The sequence below is a fragment of the Heliangelus exortis genome, chromosome 2, assembly GCF_036169615.1.
Source record: "Heliangelus exortis chromosome 2, bHelExo1.hap1, whole genome shotgun sequence".
Lineage (NCBI taxonomy): Eukaryota > Metazoa > Chordata > Aves > Apodiformes > Trochilidae > Heliangelus > Heliangelus exortis.
In genome coordinates, this window is record NC_092423.1 from 48,669,579 (window position 1) to 48,685,750 (window position 16,172).

At 40.9% G+C, this 16,172-nt stretch overlaps 1 protein-coding gene across 3 annotated transcripts in view; it reads left to right on the forward strand.

Annotated features, from left to right (window-relative positions):
- ELMO1 (engulfment and cell motility 1) overlaps positions 1-16,172 on the forward strand; it is a 313,181-nt gene that overhangs the window by 221,602 nt on the left and 75,407 nt on the right. Inside the window, exon 1 of one of the 3 annotated variants that reach the window (XM_071736040.1) lies at positions 7,265-7,588. The exons of the other annotated variants lie outside the window; for them this stretch is intronic. The gene's annotated coding sequence lies outside the window, so the exon portion shown is untranslated. Of the gene's footprint in view, positions 1-7,264; positions 7,589-16,172 lie in introns of those variants that run through there. 3 annotated transcript variants of the gene reach the window in all.

Here is a 16,172-nt window from a genome sequence, read left to right on the forward strand (position 1 = left end):
GAGGAGTGTGGACAGTCATCTGGTGGCCTTCCAAAGATGCAGAGAAAGAGGGGAAAGTTACTTTTCCTTTTCTTTCAACTGAGAATGTTAGGTTTATTTTTATAAATTTAGTTTTGTGTGGACTGCTGCTTTAGTGATTTGTTTCAGTGCTTTAATTGCTTCACCTTTGTTTGCAATTTCTTAACTACCTTTCTTACTAATATTTATCTATCTTGAGGTTGCAAAGACACAGACACAAAAAGAAATTGCCTGCCTTTTCTCCTATTCGCAAAATTTTTGCCAGGGATAAGTTACATCAAGATGCTGAACTCACCTTCTTGTCTATTGTCTTTCACAGTGGGGTGTTAATGTGCTTTGCTGGGGTTTTTTCTCCATTCATTCCAACATGGTTGCCACTTTCCAGACTTAAATACCAAGACAAAACCGGCAGCATGGAAGAAAGAGGAGTTATATCAGCCTTATTTAAGCAAGAGACTTCATTTAAGCAAGCCTATTTATATAGTGAGGTTATTTATACTACATTTGGCTGTGAATGGATGTGTGTGGGCTTGCTTCTGTTGTGCAAGCGACACGTGTTTGGGATATGTATATTTGGCTGCACATTTCCATGTACATGGCTTGAAAAAGTGAATGTCTTCACATTGAAAAAGTAGTGTCTTTGAGAAGGGGGTGTTTGCAAAGCCAGCTTTACCAAGGGAGGCTCTGAAGCCTGCAGGTACAGACACACGCTGACAGACACTGATATGGAATAGCAGCACCAGTGGTTCATTTTGTGAGCTCTCAATTGCCCTGTGATGGAATGGAGGATATGACCCTTTCTAGCTAAAGCAAAGTGTCTACTTGGTAAATTGTTTCCATTAAAGTATACTTGCAAAAAAAAATAACTACTTGGTAACCAAACCTAACTGTTCACTCAGCATATGTGAGCATTAATTTGACCTCCATGTTTTCATGAGGTGGAAGCAGACTGAGCTTGTTCTTCTCAAGAAAGTTTCTTGGGCACTTGCTGAACCTGGAGCTAGACCTGTGTTTTCTATTCTTCTCATTGACTGTAGTTTTGGCAATCACCTTCTGCACCTCCAGAGTTTTCTCATGCTTTCTCTTCCCTGTGAATCTGTGATGTGAAAGTAGTGTACAGTGGATGTGATAAAAGGTGGATAGGCTTCCATTAACAGTTATTAAAATAATGGTCTGAAGGTCATTCAATACCACCTGGGAAGGTGAACCAAGACAAAGATGACTCTGTAAATGAGCTGTTTTCAGTACACACTTTCTAAACATCATCAACCAGCATTGTCATTCTGGTCACAGTTCCTGCAAAGGCTTCTGTTTAGCAATCTTCAAAGATTGCTACTCTTAAATAACGTAGAGCAGAAATTTTTGAAATTAAAACATGTGTAGAAAGCCCTCATGAATAAAAATCCTTTATTTTTTCCAGAATGCCCATTAAAGTGTATAAAGGGTTTTTAGAAACCCAGAGATGTTTGCTAGTACCATCCATTGTGCCAGTCTTAAGGGCCTGTTGGAAAAAACCCAAAGCCACTGCTTCAGGTCGCACTCAGCTAACTTCTTCCCCATTAGCAAGAGAGTGTATGAGTTTTCTGTGAACAGGTTTAATCTTCCTGTGCAGCAGATGTGCTGACACATGGGCTTCTACAGTCTATGGGGTAAATAATCTCCTCTCTAAGTAGTTCCTAAGTACCTACTTAGGTAATTAACATATAAAACCAATCATGTGTCATTATTTAAATAGTCAACCATGGCAGCATCAAAGTTCAGATACCTGAGACAGATAACTTTCTCTTTTATTTTGTCTCTCCTATTGTTCTTTAGTTTTGTTAAAGGCAGAAAAGTAAAATAAATAAATCTGTTTCCATTCCATATGATCACGTAGAAAGTTAATTTGCATCTACTAGAAGAAAACGGCAATGCACTAATGAATAAAATGGGGGCGAGGGGGGTTCTGTGTGGTGTGTGTGTGCATATTAAGAGAGGCAAGACCAAATTCACATATGGCATCATCTGTTTCAACAGTCAGTTCCTGTCCTACAGAGACCAAGCATTAAAGGGAAGTCTCCAACTGTTTTGAGTTGCGAGATAAATTCAGCTTGTGTTGTTTGTCTGGCAGCGTGTGGAAAGCACAAGCTGGAGGAGTATCTGAAGGTAGAAGAATATTGGAGGTTAAGTGCTGCAGCAATTTTATATTGTTCTGTTCCTGGCTATATGTGCTCCAAACCAAGTGAGTGAATGAGAGAACTGAGATTAAGAAGACGTGACTGAAAATTCTCTCAGCATGTTGCAAAGGGATTTGATACAAAATGATGATGTGCAGTTGAACATAGTGGGCAAAGGAGAAAGCGGGAAAATCCTAACCCAAGCTGCAGATGATGAATGAATTTGTGACAGATTTGGCTCATGTAGGGATGTAAAACTCGTAAGGTGATTTTTATGGCCATTGCAGCTGTGTGCTTAAGGGTGCTAAGAATGGAATCTTAAAGTCAGCAATGTCTGCTGTGAAACCTTTTTCTGTCTGCTATCTGGACTTCTTATAACTGATTTGAAATTCTTCAGTGCCCTCTAATGCTATATAACTGTGATGTATGTTTTAAATGGCAAGACTTAAAGGTTACGGACAGCCGCGGGGGCTTGTGTATTCTAAGGGGTTTTTTAAGTGGTAGCTATAGAAAGACAAACTAACTATGACTGTAGATGACACTGCCTCCAAACCTAAACATCACTTGAGATTATTTGTCAGACAGGGCTCTGCTGTTCACAGTGTCAAGGTTAGAAATAACTTCCTTTGTGTGTGTGTGTGTGTATATCAAAATCTATCCAACTTCAAATCTGTTCATTGTGACAGAGTTTTCTTTCTCTAAGCAACCCAGTTTCTCTTTCTTCCTTTTTTTAACACTAGATTTCTTTATGTGTGGTTTGATGGCTTTATTCTTTTTGTTTGGTTTTCTGTGTTTTTTTCCAAGATAGGGATATTTTGCTTCTGCATTAAACATGAAGCATTTTATATCTTCTTGGAGTTAACATTTAAAGTGGAAATGGAGCCTACAGTCTTGCTGTCTAGACTAGGAAGTCTCCTTTCACCACCCAGACTACATGTAATCATTTAGCAATAAGAAAACTGAGAAATACTCGTGTCAGTTCTTGTAGCCAATTTCAGGATTGTTTGTAGGCTGTCTTCAGCTTAGCTGAACAACTTCAGTTGTCAGAGGAGATGAAGAATTACTGCAAATTCAACGCCCCTAGACAGTCATCATCCAGACTGCTGTTGTCTATCTCCAAGACTGTTCCATGAAACTCTATAAAGCTCTAATTTCATTTGTATAAGATGAGGGGAGATTTTGTGCAATGTACCTCCCTGCATGAAAAAGGCTTTTAACACGTGTGTGCACCCTCAGAACGGGGGCACCTCACCTAATGATGCAGGAGGAGACTTGAATGCTCCCTGTGCTTGAAGTACAGAGGTAGTGAATTCTGAATATGCACGTTGGTGTTTGGATGGTGGGAATCAAATCTGTCCATGCTTTGCAGAATTAAAGGTTCTGTGGTTTTGTAATTCATATATACCTTCCTGGGTGTTACAGTGGCAGATCACCTCAGAAGGTCATGTCTAATCTGATTTGCAAAGCTGTGTTCCTGACACTGTTTCCAGCAGCTTATACATCACTTGGTGTCCCTAGTCAGATAAGCTCTGTGGTTTGTAGTAACGGTCTTAAGTGGCAGAAAGCATAGATATGTCTTTAAACTGAGGCCCAGCATTTTGATTTTAATTTGTGTTTATGTGTTGTTATCCAAAAACTTCTTTCAGATGCATTAATATTAGAAAGAAACAAGCAAACAAACAAAACCCCTCAAACCTGCTTGTTTGAAATAAAATGTAGAGCATAAGGTCTTCTGATATCAGGATTTGGGGTAAACCAAACTAAGAGTGAAATGTGGCTTTGAAAGTCCCTGAAATATTTGTTTGTATTATCTACAAGCTGGGTCCTAATTGCTGCTTCCAGAATAGAGTTGTAGTGAATCTGTAGGTATTTCTGGAGTAAATTAATAGAACTAGTTGTTCCTGATGCAAATCAGATGCTTCTCCAAACTTTTGAAAAGGACAGAAACTTTACTGAGAATTGGCAGGTAATTTATGGCACTGGAAGCCAAAGTCTGTGACTTGAGAAGTCTTAGTAGGTTAACCATCTTTCCTATGTAGGTATCTAGGCTAAAGAAAAGTAACACCCACCATCTAGAAGGATGAGTAAGCATTATATCACCATTGATTGTTCCTCAGCTCCCACACACAAACAGGTCTCTTGCCCATGAAAGCATCCTGCTAAAAGCTGCTGTTGGATTGGCAAGTAGCAACTTCAGTGGGAAACCTCCCTGGAAATGTTTGATCCTTTTGGTTGACCAACATAATTTTATCCTGCTTTGAAGATTTTTCATTTATCATGCTGATTATGCTGCTTTGTAATGGCCTGGATTGTTCTGGCCTTGAATTTTGATCTCCCTTATTAAGTTTTTTTTAGGTGTCTTACCCTTCTTTAGAGTGCAGAGAAATTCATAGTCTGTTTATTCTCACAGCACAACATTGGGATGAAAAAAAAAAGAATTTACAGGGGAGATGGCTGAGAAAAGAAAGTTACGAAGGGTGAGGTTTCTTAAACTTACATTTAAGAGCTTGCTTCTATCAGAAGAAGAGATGTCTTGTCACTTCTGTTCTTTTTCTATGGGAGGAAAAGACTTGAAAAACAGGTCTATTGAGTTTTTGACTGGTAGCCCTAGTCTGGGAATTCATGGGTGAAATGCATGAAGAGCTTTGGGCCAAGGGAAAGTTTCCCCAGATACTTCAGAGCTGCACTAATAATAGTTACTTTTGCTTGCAGCAGTGCATCCTTTAACAAAGCAGAGCCTAATGAAGAATTTTGAACTCTATGTATAATACAACAGAAAGGACCAATTTATTTGACTAGGAGGCACACCAATTTAATATTGGCTTAAAAAAAAAAATTCGGTATAGAGACCCACTCAGAATGTTACAATTGTTTTTTTGTTGTCCAGTAGCATTTTGTGTATTTATGGTCTGCCTGACTATTTTAAACTCTGCATATTGACAACACAGCCAGTCTGTAAGACATGACAGCAAAATGGATGTTGGAGTGACTGAGCTGCTTCACCATTCACATGTGAATGATGGGGTTTTCTCTACACTCTCAGACCAGGCTCTCCCCTATGTGGTTTAGGTAGAAGGAGGGATGGGAGAGGGATGGAACTGGATACAGCGGCGTTTTTTCCTTCAAGTCCTGTCAGCAAATCTCAGCTTTTTAATAAGCCGTCCCTCTCTCCTTCACCTAAAATGCACATTGAACATCTTCCCACAATTTAATGTTTCAAAACTAGAAGAGTGACACCAAAAGCCTGCAAGCTCAGGGCCATGATTATAGCAGTGGTGCTGCAGTAAGTAGGAGGTGGTGGTGCTGCTCTAAAAGAAAATGAAAAGCTGGGAGAAGTACAGCACTGCAAGAAGTGAATCTTTATGACATCCTGATCCATTAAAAAATGCAGTTATCTTAAAATTTCCTTTCTCTCTTAAAAATGGTAACTGAGTGACAGATGCCTTGAAAAGATAGATCTCCTGGTGTTGCTCTCTGTTCAAGCCTCGTGCTTGAGCACTAGACCTTCAAAACCTTTGTGGACTCTGGATTAGGCCGAGGTAGAAGACATTTCACAAGGGGTGGTCTTTACTATACAGGCTACAGGGAATCTACCTGCAGGGCTCTGTCATGGTGCATTTTCAAATACCACTATTTAGAGTGCTCAATGTAGAGGATTTGTCATAAGAGAAATACAGGAATGTGGGGTTTTTTTTTTTCAGAAAGGCCTTAAATTTTTGTTTTTCTTTTAGTTAAATAAATGAAAGCAAATGTTCATGAAGGAGGAACGTATCCACCCTTTTTGCATCTGAAATTCATCTCTAACACCATCATGGTAGTTTGTCAGTGTCTCATAGTCTGTTTGGGCTTATCTTTTTAATATAAATGGATGCATTTATGTATTCTCCCCATTTTGCATTTTCATTAACTGCAGGAGCATGAAGAGAATGAAGGGGTTTTTTTAGGTGTCTCAGAGAAAATCTGAAGAGCAGCCAGAAATTACCCTCAACTGTCAAGTCCTATTGCTGACCTATGAATCTTTTATCTCTCAAATGTTGCTTCCTTTTCTCTTCTGGCCTAGTCATCTCTCCTTTCTTGTGTTGTCAGAAGGTAGGACAGAGGTTTATATCTGTGGGTAACGACTTTATAGACAAAAGTTTTCCTGGTGGCATGCTTCATCAGGCCCTGGGCAGAATAAGGAACATCAAGGCAGGAATTAGTTGCCCGCAGACTCAGGTCACCATCTGTGGGTTCCAGATACAATTTTGGAAACCCACTGGCAAAACAGCAGAGTGCTTAGGAAGTTTCAAAATAGACATGTCAATTTTTGACCCCGTTTTATGGAACTAGAAAGCAAAATGTAGCATTTTGACAGCCCGTGCAGCAGTCTTATCTTGTTGTGGTCCACTACTAACACTTGAAATACTTGCCAGGTGTGTGATGTGGGTACACAGAGAATATGCTTCTTTAGCATGTGGAGTCACAGAATTGTGCATGCATGCGAGTGATTGCTCCTGGTGTACATACGTGCACATACATATTCCTGTCACGGCGTGTTTGTGCAGGAAGAGAGTCAACTTGTGCACAGCTCTGTCTGCGTTTACTTTCCCAGCGTGTATGAAAAGAGAAAGCAAACTCACAATCAAATAAGCAGGGAGAGCAGGAGGGAAAAAGATGAGATTGCGGTTGATTATGAGCCTGGCAGCAGATGTGCTACACAAATCCAGCCCGCTGCATCCAGGCTGTTTCCATGACGATGGAGCGAGTAATTGTGGAGCTCTGGCGCGCTCCCCCGCGGCCCCCGCCGAGGTGGATGCGGGACCCGGCACTGCCTCGCTCGCTCCCTCCGGGCAAGCACCAAGCCCTGGGAAAAAAAAAAAAAAAAAACCAAACAAAAAAACCCCCAAAACACACACACACACACACACAAACCCTAGCAAGCAGAGAGCAGGAGACCTAGAGATGGGGAGCTCCGATCTGTATTTCCACACATCCCCCCCCTGCCTGATAGTAGGATGCTAGGGGAGAGGCGCTCTTCCTCAGAAATATGGTCTCCCAAGATGCTAAATAAATGGGCAGGAGTTTCCCCGAAACGGGAGCGGGTTGCGATTGGCTGCCGCCGGCGGCCGTGCCAATGGGAGCCCGGCCGGCCCTCGGGTACCTGCAACATAAGCAAAGCTCCACGCTCGCCCCGGCGGCACGGGGACCGGAGAGCAGGCAAAGGTGTACAAAGGAGGGGGGTGGGTGGGTGGGTGGGGGTCCTGCTCCTCTCACATGGCTACGCTGAGGAGGGGTCTCGTTAGAGAGCTTCGCCGGAGACCATCTGCCGCCCCCGCGCGTTGTGCCCCCCGCAAAAAGCAGCATTAAGTCATTCGCTGACTGCCGTGTGGGAGGGTGAATTTGTCATCGGGGAACGATGGAGCTACGGGATCTCGGTAAGTGAATCCCTCTACTTTATCCTGCTGTTTCAGCCCGGGCACGGATCAATAAACAGCGTCATGGAACAGAAAAAGCAAATTAGTGGCAGCTGCCAGTAGCGGGAAGGGTTTCTCAATTTTGTTTCACATGTAGCCAGACGTGTTCTTCCTAATGGTTTCAGGCATCGGACAAACTAGTTAGCTGCTTGCATTGCCTTGGGTGACTGTTTAGCCTAATTAAGATTGGTCTGTGGAAGGATGCTGTATTCTCCGGAGCATTTCAGAATGTCTCCGTGTTTGAAAAGGCAAGTGAAACACATGGAGCAGAATATCACAGGCAAAGAAGTCCGAGGTGCCCATCTGTAGTCACCAGCATTTGTGGTGTCAGTATTGTAGTAACAGGCACGTTATTTCAGTGGTTTGTAAAACATCAGTTCAGACCTTGAGACAAGAAAATGTGAGTTTTGTCATCCATCACTGTGCTCAGCATGGAGAATCATTGCTTTTCCTGCCCTCTGTATTAGTTTTATCTTTTGTTTTGTTGTTGGTTTTCCATTTTTTTATTAATTTCTCCTTTAGAGGAGACTTTAAAAAATATATATATATATAATCAAAAGCATTCTTGTTTGCTGATGAAACAGGTGAGTGCATGATAAGTGTGGAGAGTTTCCTTTTTCACCATTGCGGGGCATGAGTTAGAAGTTGATTCCTTTGCCTGTCGGGACTGTGCTTTTCATTCTGTAAAGCAGAAATGGTATATTTAGAAGTAGGGGGCAGGGTGCAAATCTGTCCCTCTGTAACCCTCTGGGGTTAGAGGGTTACTTGAGTTACACCAGCCATGAATTCGGCTCAGCATTGTTCGTGTTTTATCAGATATTTGCTGTTACACAGAGAGCTTTGCTGCATGGAGCTCATGGATGACTGTGCTTAACCCTCTCAGAGGCTGTAGTCATCTTATCTGGTTTGTGAAAATGGATAGAAGAGAGGACAGAAATAGGAATAAGAAGATTTAGAAAAAACTTTTTGTATTATTATTCTCTGTCTGGGCTAGTCATATGTATTAGACATTTTATAATAGCCATATTAGGTGCAAACATCATATGAAATTGCCTGATTTTTAGGGATCCATTTTTGGTGTCTTGTATTTCTTTCAGAACTAAATGCACAACTTCCTTTCCCAGTGTTAGGAGCTACTGGGAAGCCCCATTGCTGTCTGGGAATCTCAGGCTGAGGGTCTGATTTTTGGATATGACTTAACTGGTCAGCTTTACTTTGGAGATACTGTCTTGAAAGTTGTAGCAGGAAGGTGTGCCCGTGGATCTTACCCCTTAAGTTAAAGGAATCAGAGTCACCTCAGATGTTGGCACTGAAAAGAACTGTTAGTGTTTTCATGATCTGCTTGATCAAAATAAATTAGAAAGATATGGAACATAGAATTCAGTGCATCAGTACTGTGAGAGTGCTGGTGGAGGTTATAGTAAGCCCCTCTCTGTACTTTTGAGTGTTAAAGCCAATGTAGCATTAATGCATGAGGACCTCTCATTAAGTTTGAATTGCTGCCTTTTCTGAAGACGTGGATGCAAGTCACTTTTCCCTATGTGTTCCAGGGAACACTCTTTATTGAAATTGTGTCCTTGGGCATCCTATGAACTGGGTTTAAAAATTTAATTTTCCTAATGTGTGCAAAAGAGATAACTGTTTACTCTTACTGCAAAACTTATGTTTGTTTAGCAGTGATACACATACCAAAAATTAAATTTAAAACTGAAATATATTTAACTGCCATGTCACCTTGCTCTGGGGCTTGTATCATTTATTTGTGTTTACTTAGCACTGATGTAGCTGGAAATCCCATCACATATGGCAGTCTAGGCAAAGTGAAGTGCTCTACTCCCCATCCTGGAGGTGGATCCTTTGGGCTAGACTGAGATATTCCATAAAAAGCTGAGGGAGAGCTTGGACTCTTGCACACCGGGGCATGGTTTGTTCCTTTTTCCAGGCTGGTCATTTTTAATACCTTGTATGAATCAAAATGAGGCTCCTTTGCATCTATGGGATTTTTTAAAATTCTATACCTACTACCTTCTGCTGTATTTTCTGACTGATAATGTGTCTGCCTAGGAGAAGATGGTCTTTTAAGGTCACTGCAACTCTTAAGATGATGTTTTAGTTCTTGTTAGCATTCCAGGGATATAATTCAAACAACATAAACCTCTCAAGTTTAGTCACCAGCATTAGGCAAATACTGTGTGACTGACAAGAGTTCCTATATCTCCCATAACCTTATTTGAAGGGATTTGTTTGCTTCTCTATCCCTGTGCATTAGCAGATAAAAGGAGGGGGACAGGGAAGGAGAGGGACAGCCTGTAACTGCTAAGCTTTGGATGGGGCTTGGCTCAGTCTGTCTGAGGGCTCCAAGCCACAAAGATGCCCGAGGTGCAAAAATTCGTGTTGCAAGGACACACTTCCATTAGATTTTTGACCCAATGCTGCGGAGAACAGTTGCTTGTTGTTAGTGCTTGGGGATGATCTATGTGGGAGAAGCATTTCAGATTCCCAGGCTATAAGAGTTCCAGCACCAGAGGAGTGGGTAGGCTTCTGTGAGAGCTGTGGCACGCTGGCAGCACTTGGGAGGATGAAGAAGCTGAAAAATGCTATCTTGGGGTAGCTTTAATTGGTTGCATTGGAAAACACTTGGTTTGATAGGCTCATATGTCTTCTAAAGTGCTTGGTGCCAGACCAAATTGGCATACCTCCATTTACTGATACAGGTAGCCACCAGACATTGATCCAGTCTTCAGTCTTATGCTTACATTTTTCTCAGAAGAGCAAAATTTTCACAAAGGCAGCAGTTTATTTTTGCTCTGGATTTGCCTCAGCAACAGTAATATTGAGAACCTGAGTGAAATGGGCATGCCACGGGATTTGATTTGTTTCCATGGGCTTTAAACTTAATGGTTATCCTTCATCTGCTTGCAGAGTCTCATTCCCATATATTAGTCTGTACTGGAAGCCTAGATCAGAAATCCAGAAAGTAGGCTTTATACATGTCCAGAAATACTAAATTCAGATATTTTGTTCTTTCCCTGGATCTTAATCCTACTTCAATTATAGTAGAAACATTGTGGTTCATATTCTGGGTAAACAGATGCTAGAGCCACCAGTCTTCAGTTTTGCTTCAGTTGTACTTTTGTTTTCAACCCATTATTCAAGTGAATGGGTACAACTTTTACACAAACTAAAACCAAATCCTCTTCTCAAGGTGGCTTGGATAAATTGCAAGCAATCATAACTCCAAATGAGACTGACAATTCAAAAGTTCTGTACTTTTGTGTCTGGAAAAAAAAACATTTTTAGGAAAAGTTACTCTATGACAGGACTTGACTTACTTAAAGAATCATGCCAAGACGCAGAAAGCTCTCACTCCCTGTTTGGCACATGCACATTCACATCTCAAATGGCAAGTGCACCCAACAAAGCAACACCAAGCACAGAATGAAAATGGAACAGCAGTAAAACAAAGACGAGGGAATTGTGGAAAGCCCATTGATTTGCTTGACACCCGTTTTGTTCAGCATTGTGGAGTGCTAATCTGAAAACTCCTGTGCGTCACAAAAAGTTTTCAGAACAATAAGAGCTGTCAATTCCAGCAGATATTACAGACCTGTCATTATTCTTCCATTGTCTTGAAGCACTGAGTGGCATACAGAGGGATTTTTGGCAGGTGCTCAGGAGTGGTCTAGTAAAAGGGAATCACATGTTGCTGCTGTACGTATGTTATCATTTGTAATTAAGAGTTCAGCCCAGTGCAGGCCCATAGAAGGATGTCTGCCCCTGTCCTAGTGTGTTAGTTTTATGGTGCTCATTTATTTTGGCTCTTAAAAAAACCACAACCACAAAACACAGCTTCTTATTGTTCTTAAAAGTAATTATAGATGTCTTTCTATATTTTAACTTGATACGTTCCAGAGAACTAGAGTACTAGGATAAATTAATATCATGCCCCACCTGCTGCTCCTTCAGAAGAGTGGGAACTACAGTGATGTCAGCAAGCAGAATGTTTTTATTACATCCCTTTCTCTTGAGATGGTATCACTAACTTCTCCTGTAGCATCTGGATCCTTTGCTCTAGCAAGCTGAATTTCTTCTGCTCTGCTCTGTGTTCTTTTGCTCCAGATGCTTTGCCCTCAATTAAGAAAAGAGGCTACAGCCCATCTAAGGACATGCCCCTGTAAGGGGAAGCATGATGGGAAGAAAATTGGCCTTGTCTCAGGGATACTCAGCTTTAAATTCCTTATCCAGAATCTGAGGCCATATAACTGGGCTGTGTTAATGTATTCCATACTTAGTCTTCTCAGTGTAGCATCATCTACGTACACACATCACCCAAATTCAATGATGTTTCAATGCAGTAAGGGTCATGACATTCACTCTGAAAATTACAGTATAAATTGAGTTAAGCATCCCTGGTATTGTTATTGGTTACTTGCAGAACCCATACATATTGCAGTACATCTGCAGCATTTTGCAAAGTCTGTGGGTCTTAGATCCCTTTTTTGGTGGACTTCCCACAAATCCTGGCAGGTTTTTCCACTTAAGAACATAGTGGTTTTAAAAAAAAAATGTAGAAGACCTCAGAGGACACATACTGTTTGTATAAACTAGAACTTTAATCAGCTATAGTTTAGGTATCTTAAACTACTCTGTAATGCACAGTCAATCCTGTAATGGGGTGAAAAAGGAGATCTTTATATTAATGCTAGCACATGGTCAAATTAATACATCAAATAATATACTCTCATCCAGAAGTGGTTGACTGCTTTTATCAGTGCTTTTGATGTGGCAAAGCAAGTGCTTGTTCCATAGCTACAAACACAACTCTATTAGTTTGCTCTTCTCTTTGAACTTCAGTTTTCTTAAGACTTGGAACATCGTGATACACAGAGCAGCTTTCACTTCCAGGTATTTCAAGATTCACATCCAAAGGCATATTAGAAGACACAGAAAGGGATTTTCTTTTAAATGGGGATTTCAGGTATATGTAACCTTCTGGATTGACCTCTGGATCCACTCCCAGCCTGCATTTTAATAAAAAGAATCTACTCATATACAGTTATCTCCAGTAAGATTAGAGTTGTCACTGAGATACTGACACCTGTGAAAATGAAATTGATATATTAAAAAAAAAATATGAGAGAAATGGTGAAAAGACTTGAATTAGTTCATATTTACAAAAGGCACTCACCCATGGATCTTGGAAATGAAGAGAAAACTTTCAAGATTAGCTGGAGCTCTTTCTTTCAGAAGCAGCAGAATGTTTATTTGTTAGCCTCACCAAGGTAGTTGATAAATAAAAAATAATACTTAAAAACAAAACCCGATTTTCTGCATTCCTACAAAAATAGCTCTGCAATCACTGCTGTGAAAGTTAATAAGGTCCTAACTTCAGAACGAGTTTTCTGACTGGTGCCTAACAGAAGCCACTGCGAAGAATGGTCTTGTTTTATTCTGCCTTTGCAGCCCCTCATCAAGGTGTGCTGGCTTGCCCAGTTTCCACCCTTCTCTGGCAAAGGTGTAAATAGTCATAGGTTCATCCCAGCTCCAGTGACCACTTTCTCTGAAGGACTGTCCCGACTGTCCCGGTGAGTACCTGCAGAGGGAGAACAGCATCTCTCTCTTCATCTGCTTATGGATCCTGCTGGACTGTGGGAAAGCAGCAGAGTGGCTTTGCAGAGCCTGTTTGCCCTCCCTGTAGCTGGATCATGGGCATGAAGAACAGGGGAGCCAATGTGTGCCTTTTGCTGTGTTGTTCCCATGCCTCAGCACAGCAATCCACAGCTTTCAGCTAGCTGGGATGTGCTGGGACATGCTGGAGCTACTACCCTGAACCCCCTCCAAAGGAAGAGGGGTTTGTCCCTCTCTTTGTCACCACCATGAAGTTTTCACCTCTGCATCTGACAGTTCAGTGTAATGCTGAGTAATGTGGCTGGAAGAACCTTGCTCTGCAAGAAAACTAATTCTCAGTCCCTGTATTCAACACAAGGGCTTAAAACGTACCTATCACAGGGAAACACAAGTCACAGGGAAATGAAGACCAAGCAGTCTTCTCTCCTGACTCTGTGTCTTCACAAAGAGACCTTCTCCTCTCTTCCTCCCCATACTCACCTTTTCTAGGGTAGAATTAAGCCATTTGGCTGACAGAAGCTTTCAGAAAAGGGAGCCTCCCTGATGTGAGACTGTCTATTGTCTGTTCAAGCTCTTGGGATCATTCTTTGAAACAGCTACAGCTGCAAAGAGGTACGTGATGTCCATGAAACCTCTCGTTTTTACACCATTAGCTGCTTTGGTGCATAGAGGAAATAGGCAAGGGCTTGAGTTAGAAATAACTCTCATGCTTTGTGACTGCAGGGAGAAGTTGAATTATATTTATATGTGAATAGCACTTGAATTTTCCAACCTTTTTATGCTATTACAGCCCAGTTTAATATTTAATAGAAGAATTTAATCTATACGCAGTCCTTTCACAAATAAATTACTTTGTTCTCACTTCCCAACTTACCTTTAAAAATCTCCTGTTCAAGTTATCACCATAGCTCAAACAGCAACAGAATATTTTGGGTTTATGCTTAGAATGACTTATGTCTCATTTACAGTTGCACGTGGAATTATGCTCATTTCTAGTGGTACAAGAAAGGTACAAGTAAGCATCAAAATTAAATTCAGCTTGTTCATGCATGAAATTATATACCAGCCCACTTTTACATGCAGGTTTTCTATCATTCAAAAGTCCTGGACCTCTTCTCCAGACAGAACTTTGCACCAATCCCAGTAACAGTTTTCACTGCCGAAGGTTCTAGCCCAGCGAATTTCAAGGCTTTGAATTTCTATTATGCGTTTAAGGTATAAGCTAGAAATTTCTACCCAAGAATTTCTTTCTTAGAGTAAATATCAAATGTTTCAGGCATATGAATCTGATCATTAGCATCTACCATTGATTTGTTAAGGCAAACAATTGCTGGATGTGTGTTGGAATTTTTTTATTATTATCATAAAGCACTTTGCTGTCAGGTTTCAACCAAGAAGAAAATAGTCACCTTTCTAATTCTGTTAACTGTTGCTGGGTATTGGTAATCGAATTAAACTTGTTTTTTCCAGTCAGAGATACACAACAGATTTGTAATGTGGAAAGTGTCGGAAAGCCTCACAGCTAATTACATTCTTTTGAGCTTAAACACCAGAGCTTGGATGTTCCTTGTTCCAGATGTTTGCCTGAATTATGATTTAAGGGCTTTATAACACCCAAATCCCAGAGGTTGTTGCATTATGCAAAACTGGGCTGCCAAGGTGTAATCACAGTGTGAAGTTCTTGTGGTTTTAAAGAAATTTTCACATTTCATCATGATTTCTGCACAGACAGACACCTGGACTTGAATCCAGATCCTTTCAAATCCTGCCCTTGCTCTGGTGTCCTCATCACTGCCTCTGCATCATTGGTGCTTGCAAACCATGTAACCAGGCAAGGGGACTGTGCCTCTCTGATGCCACAGCCCATTTGCCACAGAAGACCCATGAAAGCTGAACACAGGAGATTGCTGAGGGTCCTGCTTTGCAATTCCAGTTGCCTCAGTAGTATTTGTTGCTTATAGGAACACGGTGTTTAGGGTGCAAACTCAGGAGCTGCCTAAAAGGGGGCACTGGTGCAGAAGGTGAAACCCTGGCTGTGTTAAAACAAGTGCTAAAACTCCCATCCATCAGTTTCAGGTTGGTCCCCAGAATCAAGAGGTTGTCTTATGAAGTGATCAAATTGTGCCTTGAAGTCAGTTAAAAGGCACCTTCTCCTAAAGAAAATTAAAGATGTCAAAGAGCTCTACATGTGTCAGACACAACAAAGCAACAATTTTGATTACTAATATAGAAAAGCAAATGTTTGTCCCACCAGGGATAACAGCAAGTTACTTGCTTTGCTCTCAGGAGGCACGGAGAAAGGAAGAGAAAATACTTGTAGCCAAATTGGCTGCAACAGTCCAGTGGTGCAGTCAATCAAATTGTTTCATCATTCCAAGTCATTCTGTAATAGCAGTGATTTATCTTGCTGCTGTGAAATTCACCCCTCTTGACAGTTCCAGGTTTGTCAAGAGATGGCAGAGATTTTGCTGAAAACCCGCAAGCTCCTCTTACCTGCAACCTACAGCAGGAAATCAAAGTAAGACTTCTTCTTTCTCCTTGATGCCTATAAATAGTCCATGCTAACCCAAACAGCCTTAAGGACGTAGGGAATCTTTTTTTAAAAAAATAATCCACTATTTTTAAAACCCCATTGACTCAGCAAAACTAGACGTGTGTTTTAAATCATGATAGGTTGATAATCAAGCCCTGCTGTGAATCCTTAGCTCTTTAATTCTGAATGTAGCATTTTCCATTTATTTTAACTCCGCAGTGGACTGGCACAAATCTTCATTTAATGGCCAGAAAGGAGGCAGCTACATAATTTTATATATATATTAAAAATAATTTCTTAGGTTCAGTTTTTACATTTTAGTTTTCTATGTCTTCAGTTTTTCCTGTGGTTGTGAGAAAGAAGATAGATAATTAACCAAAGTAG